Source organism: Urocitellus parryii, chromosome 1 (assembly GCF_045843805.1).
Source record: "Urocitellus parryii isolate mUroPar1 chromosome 1, mUroPar1.hap1, whole genome shotgun sequence".
Classification (NCBI taxonomy): domain Eukaryota; kingdom Metazoa; phylum Chordata; class Mammalia; order Rodentia; family Sciuridae; genus Urocitellus; species Urocitellus parryii.
The window spans coordinates 159,793,523-159,804,104 of record NC_135531.1 but is presented as its reverse complement, the minus strand read 5'-3'; positions in this window follow the sequence as shown (position 1 = coordinate 159,804,104).

Genomic DNA, 10,582 nt, shown 5'->3' with positions numbered 1-10,582 from the left:
AAATAGCCCTGTTATTCCCAAATGGAGGGGCCCAGAGAGTGAAAGGCTGACACAAAACTAAATAAATAGAAAACATCAGCCCAGCACCCGCCGCAGTCACACTTTGACACACACACAGGCAGAGACTTAAACCCGAGCCCAGTAAAAGGCGTCACCAACCCAACACGGAAAAACAATGCTTGCCGAAGTCACTTCCTAAGGAAGAGCAGCCCCGACTGATCTCAGAAGTGGCACCACGTGGGCTGGCTAAGTCAGAAGGTCTGTCTGTGTGGGTCTAGGCAGCAGGTTCTGTACGCTGTCACACTGCATTATTTTCCTTCAAGGATCAATAAAGGTTTTAAATAAATGGCTTTCACTGGAGCAGTGTCATTGACCTAAGGGGTGGGGGGGTCTGACATCCAGTACAAAGGGGGACAGCTGTGGGCAGGTGGGCTCTTGACAACTGTGGGAGGTGAAGAGGACCCCCTGGCTTCTCCTCCTTCAGGGGGCTCTGACCGAGCCACCCAAAGAGGAGAATGCTGCCCCTTCCTCCAGACTGACCCTGCAGCAGGCGCCATGCGCTTCACAGTGGGTGGACGCTGGCGCCCTCTGGGAGCTCAGCGCCTCCTGCAGACCCTTCCCCACCCTGCAGGATGGAGCTGGAGCCCGGTTCTCTGCGTCTCTGCCACCACGGGAGCACCCAGTGGGCACCACAGCAGGCAGTTGGCACGCATTACCTCATCCTGACTCTGCCCCACAAATAGTAGGTGTGGTCCTCAACTTTCAGGTGAAGAACCCAGGTATGGCCTTGTCCCTCAGCCCACAGGTGAGGAGTTGGGAGCATGAACTCAAACCTGGGAGGTGACCCCTCAGCCTGCATGTTTCCCTCCTCCCCAGGCCTCCACCCACAGTTTATTTCTAATTTAAGCCTGTTAGTATCAGTCCTACTTCACCCGAGGCTTAGGGAAAGAATCATTATATTTATAGCACCAACCTCCAAGGAGCTTAGACAGAAAAATCACTGCCCTCACCTTTCCTCCCAGCAGAGAGTGAAATTCCGGTTAAAACAAGGGAGAGCAGGAGAACGGAGCATCAATGGCTTGTCTTGGCTTGGGTTAGTCCCCACAGAGGAAAACATCCGGGGAGCCTCTGGCTTTGGGGAACACACAGTAGGAGCTGTTTCCATCAGACTTGCCCGTCCCCAGCCCTGTCTGAGAAGCCAGGTCCCCCGAGCTCTCCACCACAGGTGTTCTCATCCTGACAGCCGCAGACTCTTGGGGGCTCTGGAAGTGCCCCCTGCTCTGCTGGGTGCTTAACGATGTTATTTCCAAACCCCATTTTACAGATACAGAAACTGAGGTTCGAAGACATCTTATTCTGCCTGCCACCGGCCACAAGGCTGGCACGCTCAAGCCGTGTGGCCCACACACCCACCCCCATGCCAATTCTGCTTCATCCGCCTGGCCCATCTCTCTCCCAGGTGTGAAGTCGCCAGTCAAACACGACCAAGCCAGCTCAAGAACACAGCTCCCCCGACCCCAGAGCCCTCAGGATCGGTCCAACCCAATGGCTTGGGATTATTAGGCCGTGGGAGGGAGGAGGCAGAAGGTTTCCAAATGTGCTTGCCTTTAAGCAGTTTCCAAAGGGAGCTGGAGCCCCAACGCCCCAAAATCTGGAGACGGAAATCTGAATTTGTTCTAAAGTCAACAAAAAAAGAAAAACCCCTGCTGAGGAGGGGACAAGCCTTGGCCAGAAAACAGGTTTTATGTGAATTATTTTTTGTGGGTGGAGAAGAGAAGAAAGAAGCTTTGGTCTAGTAGTCACGCGCTCCTGCTTCATCAGCAGTTCCGCTTTTACCACTCCCCAAAAAGAAAAAAAAGAGAATCCATCCACTCCCCAAAGAGAACAGAGGAGAAAGGTCACAAAGCCGTGGAGCCCGTGGCGGGGAACCTGCCAAAGACAGAACAGAAGCCACCTGGCACCTGAGGACCTGCAGCCAGGGCCACCATTGACCTCCAGGTGGGCCTGGGTGACTGGGGGAAACGAGACAAGTTCCGCTGAGGCCTTCTCAGGGGCAGACCAGGTGTTCACGGGAGCTGAAGAGAAAGATCGGCTGGCCCCATATCCCATTACCCAGCTTCTGGAAGTTTCTGTGGTTCTTAAGTTAAAGTGGAGTACCCACATAAAAAAAGGAGCGGTGTGCTAGAGGACGTGGGGACTGCCTGCTTGCCCTCCAAGGTATGAGTAACTCTGGACCAAGACCCCAAAGAGGGCTTTATTGAGGAAGAATGATCCACCTCTGGAATTCTGTCCCAGTTGCCTGTCACTCTATAACAAAACGACCCCCCGCCAAAGCTTTGTAGATGGAAAACTAGTTTACGTGGTTCATAGTTTTGTGGGTCAAGAATTAAGAAAGGGCTCAGTTGGGCGGTTAGACTCTTCCTGTGGCATTTGATGGGGCAACAGGCTCTGCAGGTCACTTCCAAGATGACCTCTTCAAGATGGCGCCTCAGTACTTCCTGCGGCCCCACCCCCGTCTCCACGTGGCACCTCACCCCCAAAGCTCTGGGTGGTTTCTCTTCTTCCAGGGTGTCTGTCTTCCCCCGAGACAAGTCTGTAGATTTTGTAGTATATTCTTCAAATCCAAGCTAGGATCTTGATTTCACCCACGGTACTGTAACCACCACAGGGACCTAAGCTCCATAAGGACAGAGATGGTGTCACTTTCTGCACAGATTTTTGCATCCCCAGCAACCCAGCCAGTGCGTGGTGTGAATGAATGAGCAAATATATCCTTGTGCCTCATAAGAGCATCAACATGACCCAAAGTGGTAAGAGGATCTCAAAACTAAAAGTCACTGGGAAGCTGTCCTCTTGGAGTCAGCAGACATAGACAAGGGTGCTGACCTGGCCACCTACACCAGGTAAACCTCTTTGGGCATAAGAGAGAAATATAAATAAAAAATGGAAAAAATAAATAAATGAGGACTGTCCCAGAGATGCAAGAATAAAATGACTAAGCTGGGTGAAAAGTCACAGTCCATAGGAAACGCTGTGAAGCCTGCAAAATTCCATGCGAAGGGGGTTATTCTTATTATCGTGGTCATTTGGGGTGGCTTTGGGCTCCAGCCAGGATCAGACAGGACGAGCTGCCTCCCTCTGCCATTCTGTCCTGTCGACTCTAGGGTGGGTTCCAAGGCTTTAAGGGACGGGCAGAGGAGCCAGGCCTGCCCAATGGGAATCTGCCTGCAGCAGGCCTGAGGTCAGAAGGCCCACCCAGGGGGACCAGCCCTTCTCCCAGGCAGCAGGCAGGCGCAGAACAGCCCCATGAGCCTCCCACCAGAGGAGTCTGTGTGGCCAGTTCAGCCAGGCAGGGACGAGACCCATGCCAGCGAGCTGAGGACCCTTCCTGAGGCTCTCTCTGAAAATCTCAACAAGGTCCTCACAGAAAAGCTGATTAATAAACTTCTTTGATGAGAAAAGGAAAGCAGAACTCGACACAGGGAGGAGAGCGATCTGGGGCAGAGCCCACTAAACTCAGTGCCAAGGCTCCTCGGAGCTCTGAAGTTGGACAAGAGCTGGCCTGGAGAAGCCAAGGATGGGGACAGGGCTCCTTCCGGCTCCCGGGAGTGTCAAGAAGAGAACAGGGAGGAGGAGGAGGAGGAGGAAGGTGACTCAGCTGGAATGGGGAGAAATGTGTTTTTAAAAATCGAAACATTGCAAGGGACAAAGGCCCGAAGTGGAGCCCAGGACGGGGTCCAGAGGCCCTCTCAGAGCAAGTGGGTGAATTCTCAAAAGGCCAGAGAGCTCGCTAGGGTTTCTGCACCAAGAAGGACACCAGGAAAATGAAGGCAGCCTTCAGGGTTGCCAGGCCCACACTCCCACGAGGGCCCCCAAGCCCACGGCCCCAAGGAGCTGTGCCGTCCCTGTAGCAGATCACACTTAGGCTCCGTCCGTAAGGCAGATGAGTTCTGCAAAGGTGCGGCAGGTAGAACCCTAACCCACGTTCACCCCGCAGCCCAAGGGCAGGAACCGGGCTCCCTCTGCTCCACCTAATCCACAGAACTGTCAGGGGCGAGGGGAGGACAGGGAGACAGAAGGCGTCTCCTCCCCAGAAGTGGACACAGCCCATTCCCTCCCAACAGCCAAGGTCAGACGAACTTGAGTGCAAAAGTGTCATTTTGAAATGTTCAATGGAGAGCAAGCATGATAAGGAAAGAGAGAGGAGGTTCAGAGAAGCCACTGCCTGCGGCACTCTGTGTCCCCCTTCTCCAGGGTCACTCAGTAAGCGCTGGGTTCACGGCTCATGCTGGAGTCCCGTCTCCTCCCTTTGCATGGAACTCCAGGGACACTCCCACTTCCAAGGAGGCCAGCGTGGCCAGGAACACCATGACCAATGCAGAAGAGGACATGGGGAAGGGGGTCAGCCTGTCAAACCCTCATGCCTCACCTGTCCCAAAGGAGAGACAGGCTAGGAATCCTCCCCCATGCCCTTGTGACAAAGATTTCCCTACATTCCGATAGAAAAAAGGAGATCAGCATTGAATTCCTGAGCCTCCAAGCCCTGAGTCATCCCAGTGCTTCTGAAAAGAGAAACCCTTGATGTGACCCTTCAAACGACGGCCAGCACCTGGCAGGAGGACTCTGACCCTCCCTGCTGCAGCTGTGCAGAGGAATGGGGCTGGCTGCCTGGGGGCCTCTTCCAGTCAGCCTTGAACGAACTGAGACTCCTTTACCAGCCTCTGTATTTTTGCACAGCACCCTTAGGCAGAGATGGAAGCAATCTCCAAACTTGTATTCTAGGCCTGGGGCCTCGGAAGCTAGGTCGCTAGGGTCCTCTAGGAAGCAGGGAGGGAATTAAAATCTCACAAGATTCATTGTGGGGAAGCGGCCTGCTTCATTCATGTCTCTCACCACTCTAGCCCTGCAGGCCTCCTGCCCACACTCAGGGATACCCTAAAGGCATCCACGATCATTCACAAAGGAGAACAACTAGAAAACCAAACAAGAGCTTCTGGGGATTCAAATATAAGAGGAATAAAATGAAAAATTCAAAAATTAGTTGGAAGGTAAATTTCTTGCAGAAAGAGATGGGGACTACAGAAGGGAAAGAGGATTTGTCTAGGAGATTTGACACCCATACAGTTCCAGAATGAGAAAATAAAGAAACCATGGATGTTGGTCACGTTTCCTTTGCTATAAAAAAAAATACCCAAGCTAATTAACTTGGTTTGGCTCATAGTTTTGGAGGTTCCAAACCATAGTCAGACAAACTCACTGCTTTTGGTTAGGCTCCTAGTGGGGGCACGAAACGGCAAGGGTGGTACACAGTGGAGCAAATGCTCACCTCAGGGCTCAAAAGCAAGAGAGGAAGAGGAAGAGACCAGGGTCCCATAATCCCCTCCAGGGCCACGCCCCCAATGACCTAACTTCCTCCCACTAGGCCCCACCCCTTAAAGATGGATCCTCACCACAGTGAGGACCAAGCCTTTAGTACTTTGGCCTTTGGGGGAAATTCAATGTTGAAACTAATGCAGATAGGGAGAATATTATCTAATAAACAGCCCAAAACTGAGAACAGAGGCTTCCACATTGAAAAGGCCTCCAGAAGTCCCAAGACAGTCAATGAAAAATTCCCCAACAAGACAAATTCTTGTGAAATTTTGAAACTCCTACAGATAAAGGGGAAAGTGCCAAAAAGCTTCCAGAGAGGAAAAAAAAGGTCACACAAAGAGGGAAGAAGATCAGTATGACATCAGGTTTTCCAACTGTAATTTTGAAAGCTGAAAGACAAAAGATTGATACTTCAGCATTCTAAGAGGAAAGGAAATCTTGACCAGTCAGAGCACCAGCCAAGTGGGTACCACCCGAGTATTTTTCAGGCTTTCAAGGTCTCATGGAATTTCCTTTTCAGGTATCCTCTCTCAAGAAGCTCCGCCAAAATGAGGCTCCACCAAAATAAGGGTGTAAGCTGAGGGAGAAATGATAATCAGGTCCCAGGGACAGAGATGTGGACCAGGAGAGGCGGGAGGGTCCCAGGTAGCCCTCTGGGAGACAGAGGATCACAGACAGTCAATTTGTGGTTCTGTTAGAGGGTTTGGGGATCAGTCCATCATGATTAAAATAGTTAGAGAAAACTAAAGAAACCAAAGTGAGCAAAAGACTTGAACAGGCATCTCAGAAGAAGATACCCCAACAGCCAATGAGCAGAAACCAAGGGCCTCCCACCATCAGCCAGCAGGAAAATTCAAATTAAGACCACATTGAGATGAGTGTGTGAAAACACTAATGCCTGACAGCACCTCCAGCAAGGCAGAAATTGTGATTACTACTTTCTGACGAAGCAAACCCTCTCCAAGAGTTGAAACTGCAGGAGTCCAGACTTGACCCTGGGAGTCCAAAGACCTATGAGCACCAGGTTGCTTTTTGCTGAGGGTCTGGGTGGCCACCCATGGCTGTGGGCCTCTGCCCAGTCAAATCAGGCATGTCGATAAGTCACAAGCAGCAGTGACTCATTTGAAGACCGGATAAACAACAGGGAGGCAGTGGGCTGAGAGGCCCTGTCCCCTGGGAAGTGGGCCTCCTTCAGGCCTGGAAGAGCACACAGCCAGCAGGGAGGGGACCCTGCCGCCAACACCAGCTCAGCAGCTTCCAGACAAAGTGCTGCTGGCACTGCAGTGTGTTGCCGAGCTGGGAGCCACAGCCCTGTCTTCAATGGGCTCTCGGCAAGACGAGACAGAGCATGAGGAATTCCAGGATGTTCCCTTCCAATCCCTCCAGACACAAGAGACACAGTCACCCTGTGCTCTATCATAGCCCTGTGCCGGGCATCACAGCTGAAGGGCTTGACGTGCTACTGCCACCCTCCAAGGGTCCTCGAAGCAATCTTCTCCCTCCTGCACCCCATGCCTCAGGGAGACAGCGCATGGGCACTGTGGTTCCTGGGGAGAAGTAGGCAACTTGGCATTGGGCAGAAGGATCTTACTGTCCCCAGAACCTGTCCTCACCAGCAGGGTCTGCTTGCAATGGACTCATGGGCACCAGCCAGAGCCTGGAGCCCAAAGAGCCAGATAGGAAAGGGGCAGGTGGGCTAGGGAGAGCTGGGCAGGCAGAAGCAGCAGAAGACACAGCAGGGATCCCCCCACACCAGAGTTCACAGATGGACATGGCTCAATGCCTGTGGAGACTCTGTCAAGGCAGGACCCCACCCCAGTGGAATCAGCTCACAGGTGAAGAATCCAGGTAGAACTTGGTCAGATTGGCTTGGTCTTCTGGGAAACAAGACAGGAGAGGGTGTGGCATGAGATGATGTAATGCCAACTTGGCCAAAAGGTGTTAGAGGAGCTTGTTCTACTTCCTGACTGGTCACAGAACCAAGGCCAGAGTCCGCAGGTGATGCGAGAACTGGGGGGGACCGACACCTTGAGACAATTTCAGAAGCAGCCTGTGCCTGGCCACCTCCCTCCTGCCCTTCCCCTCAAATCGTCAGACAAGCAGGAGGCCTGCACCCAGCCCTGGTACTTGGCAACGGCACCCAGGACCAACCCCTGCTCCTCCACCACCCCTTCCAAACTCCCCCACCACTCCTTCCAGACTCCCCCAGCTTGAATGAAGCTTCTGATGAGTGGGTTTTATCTCTATGAAACTGGAACCTTCTATTGTTATTTATGGTGACTTACTCTCCCTCCTCCACAGCTTCAGCACAACACCTGGGACCAGAAGAGCTTAGTAAATACCCTTTTTGCTCTGTTGTTGCTGCTGTAAATAACTACTTAAGAGATTCACAAAGAACAACATGAGGAAATGGTAGTGCATGAATAGGCAAAAAAATGATACTAAGCAAATTAAAGTTATAACTCCTGAGGGGTCATCAACTAGAGAAAATCAGAGTTAGGGAGCATTAATCCGGGGAGGCTACTTGGAGGAGGTTGAGTTTTGAACCAGCCACTGGGAGAAACCCCACAGAGTTTGGGTTTATATGTTACAATTATTTTGGTTGTAAGCAAAATCTAATCCAAAGTTGCTTAAGCCAAAGAAAAGGAAAAGGAGAAAATGAAGAAGGAGGAAGGAAGAAGAGCAGGAGGAATAAGGAAGGAGGAAATGTAGGCAAAAGTATATTGATTCAGGTAAAAGGAACTAGGCATGGTTGGATCCTGCTGCTGCTCACATGGTATCATCTCCATTTTCCATTCAACTTTCTCCATTCCTTTTCCTCCATGACAGCTTCCTTCCCAGGCCTCCCTGATGGGTGCCCCCACCCCAGACTTAGATCCTATAGCTTTGCAAACCCAGCATCAAAAGAGAACTTCTCTTTACCAGCAGAGGGGGATTTGAAAAACAAAAGCCACTTTTGCTATAAGGGATACTTGTTGTTACTGCAGCTTAACCTAGCCTATCCTAACTGATGCATGCCTCCTTGGTCTAGTCCTGGACACAAGTTCACTACTGCAGCCAAGTGGGATATGATGGTCCAATCAGCCATGATGAGTCCCAGGTTAACCCTGGAGCAAAGAGCTGAGGACACCCCCACTCAAATCAGTGATCTCCCCAAAAGAAGACCAAGATGTGGTTGTCAAAGAAAAGGGAAGGGAGCACTGGGGTGGAGGGAGGGCGGGCTGTTCCTCGACCTGGGCTCATCCTTCTTTCTAATGACCCTTCCCTCCAAGGCACACGTCTAAAGGCCCCAAGTTCCCGGCCTCCCCCAGGATTCCTGGAGCATCCTGGAGCAGGGAGAGGCTCTGGCCTCCCCTCTCCCGCCCTCCACCTGCTGCAGTTAGGCCTCCAGCTGTGAAGATCTCCAGGCCCCACAGACAAGCCTGCAAGTGTCAAGGGTGACCTGGAGGCCACACCTGCAGCCCCTGGGGGCCATGAAATCCCGACCCCGCCCGACCCTCCGCGCATGCGCACATCAGTCCAGCAGAGCCCACTGCTCGGATCCGCAGCCTGCCGAGCCTCAGCACTTCCCGCCCTGACATGCCCTTCCCTGAAATATTTTTAACCTCTTGCACTAAAGAATTCAATCCAGTTGTCTGCCTCTCCCACAGACCCTGAATCCGGCCAGTGGGGACATACCACACTTTCTGCCACCGGCCCGGGGTCAGGAGTTCACCGGTTGAACCGTGGTGGGGGCGGGGTCCCGAGAGGCACGACATCCTCCAAAGCCCAACAGCTGTGTCTCCCCCGCCCGCCCGGGAAGAGCCGGCAGAAAGCAGCCGGAGGACCCACGTGGCACAGCAACGCTGCGCCCGGGACCCAGGGGCAAAGGCCAGGCTTTCCATTAGACCCAGTAGGTCTCTCTCTGGTTTCCACTTCAGAACCAAGACCGGAAGAGAAAACTTGGCAAGCTTCTGCCTCCCCACTGTCCACGTCACGCCAGCCCGTGGTACAGAGCCTTCCAGACCCCCCCCCCGCCCCACCTGGGGAGGGAGGGGGCAGCTGGCCGAGCCTGCCTCTTCAGCCCTCTGCCTAAAGCGGATCCTGGAGAGAGCAGGAGGCCGGAATGCTGAGCTGGGGCTGCAGGTGGAGCAGCGGCTCTGAGCATCTCAGCAGCAGCCAGAAGCCAGACATGACAGGCCTCCAGCGCTGGAGCTGGCCTCTTGCATTACACCTGGAGCCATGTCCGGCCCCAAAACCCAGCCTGCCCACGGTCTCCACGCGGACTTAGGAAGGCAATGAAGACCATCCAGGGCAGAGTCTGCAAAGCCTGGGGCTCCGGTGTAGACAGAGCTTCAAAAGCACCGATTGAACCAAATCATCCAAATGGGATTAGAGCAAGTCCTGGCAAGTGGTATTGGATGATTTTGATTGCTGGTGACAGCTGCCTAAATCAACTAGTTTAAGCCAATAAGAGGAAATTTATTGGCTCACTTGACTGCAAGGTCAGGATCCCAGCTTCAGGTACAGCTGGATCCAGACTCAGCACCATGAGAACTCAGTGACCTCTTTGCTGTGCTTGGCTTTGCTTCCCTCTGTACCAGTTTCATTCTAGGCTGCCCTATAGCATCGCCTGGAGGCTGCAGCCTGATACCCTCTTTCCTGCTACCCAAGGTTCTCACTGCTTTCTTTACACCACTGAGCCCAGGGAGAAGGAATGCACTGATTGGACACACCTGGGCCCTGCAAGGGGCCTGGTAAAAGGGTCTGCAACTCCAGGAGACTTGGGCTGGAAATAAAAAGGAATGCTATTCCGGTAAAGGGGGAGTCAGGGGAACCCAGTTTTGCCACTGACCTGCCATAGGGCTTTGGGAAAGTCATTACCCCTCTGTGAACCTCAGTTTCCTCATCAGGAGGAAATGGAGGTAACAATACCTACTTCAGATTGCTATGGAGATGAAGCAAGATAATGCATGGTAAGTATCTGGGCCAGAGCACTCAACACGTAGTAGCTGCTAATATTTTTTCCTCTCCCTAGCCCATTTGTTGAACTTGAGCTTCCCTCTACCCTGTCCCCACATCTAGACTGCGCAGGCTCACACTTCAACATGACAATAGCCCCTTCCTTCGCCATGGCTTTGTTTCTCACAGTCTAGTTATTTGCCATCAAGAGATGGTCTGAAAATATTTAGTGGAAATTTTCAGAAATAAACAATTCGTGAGTTTTAAA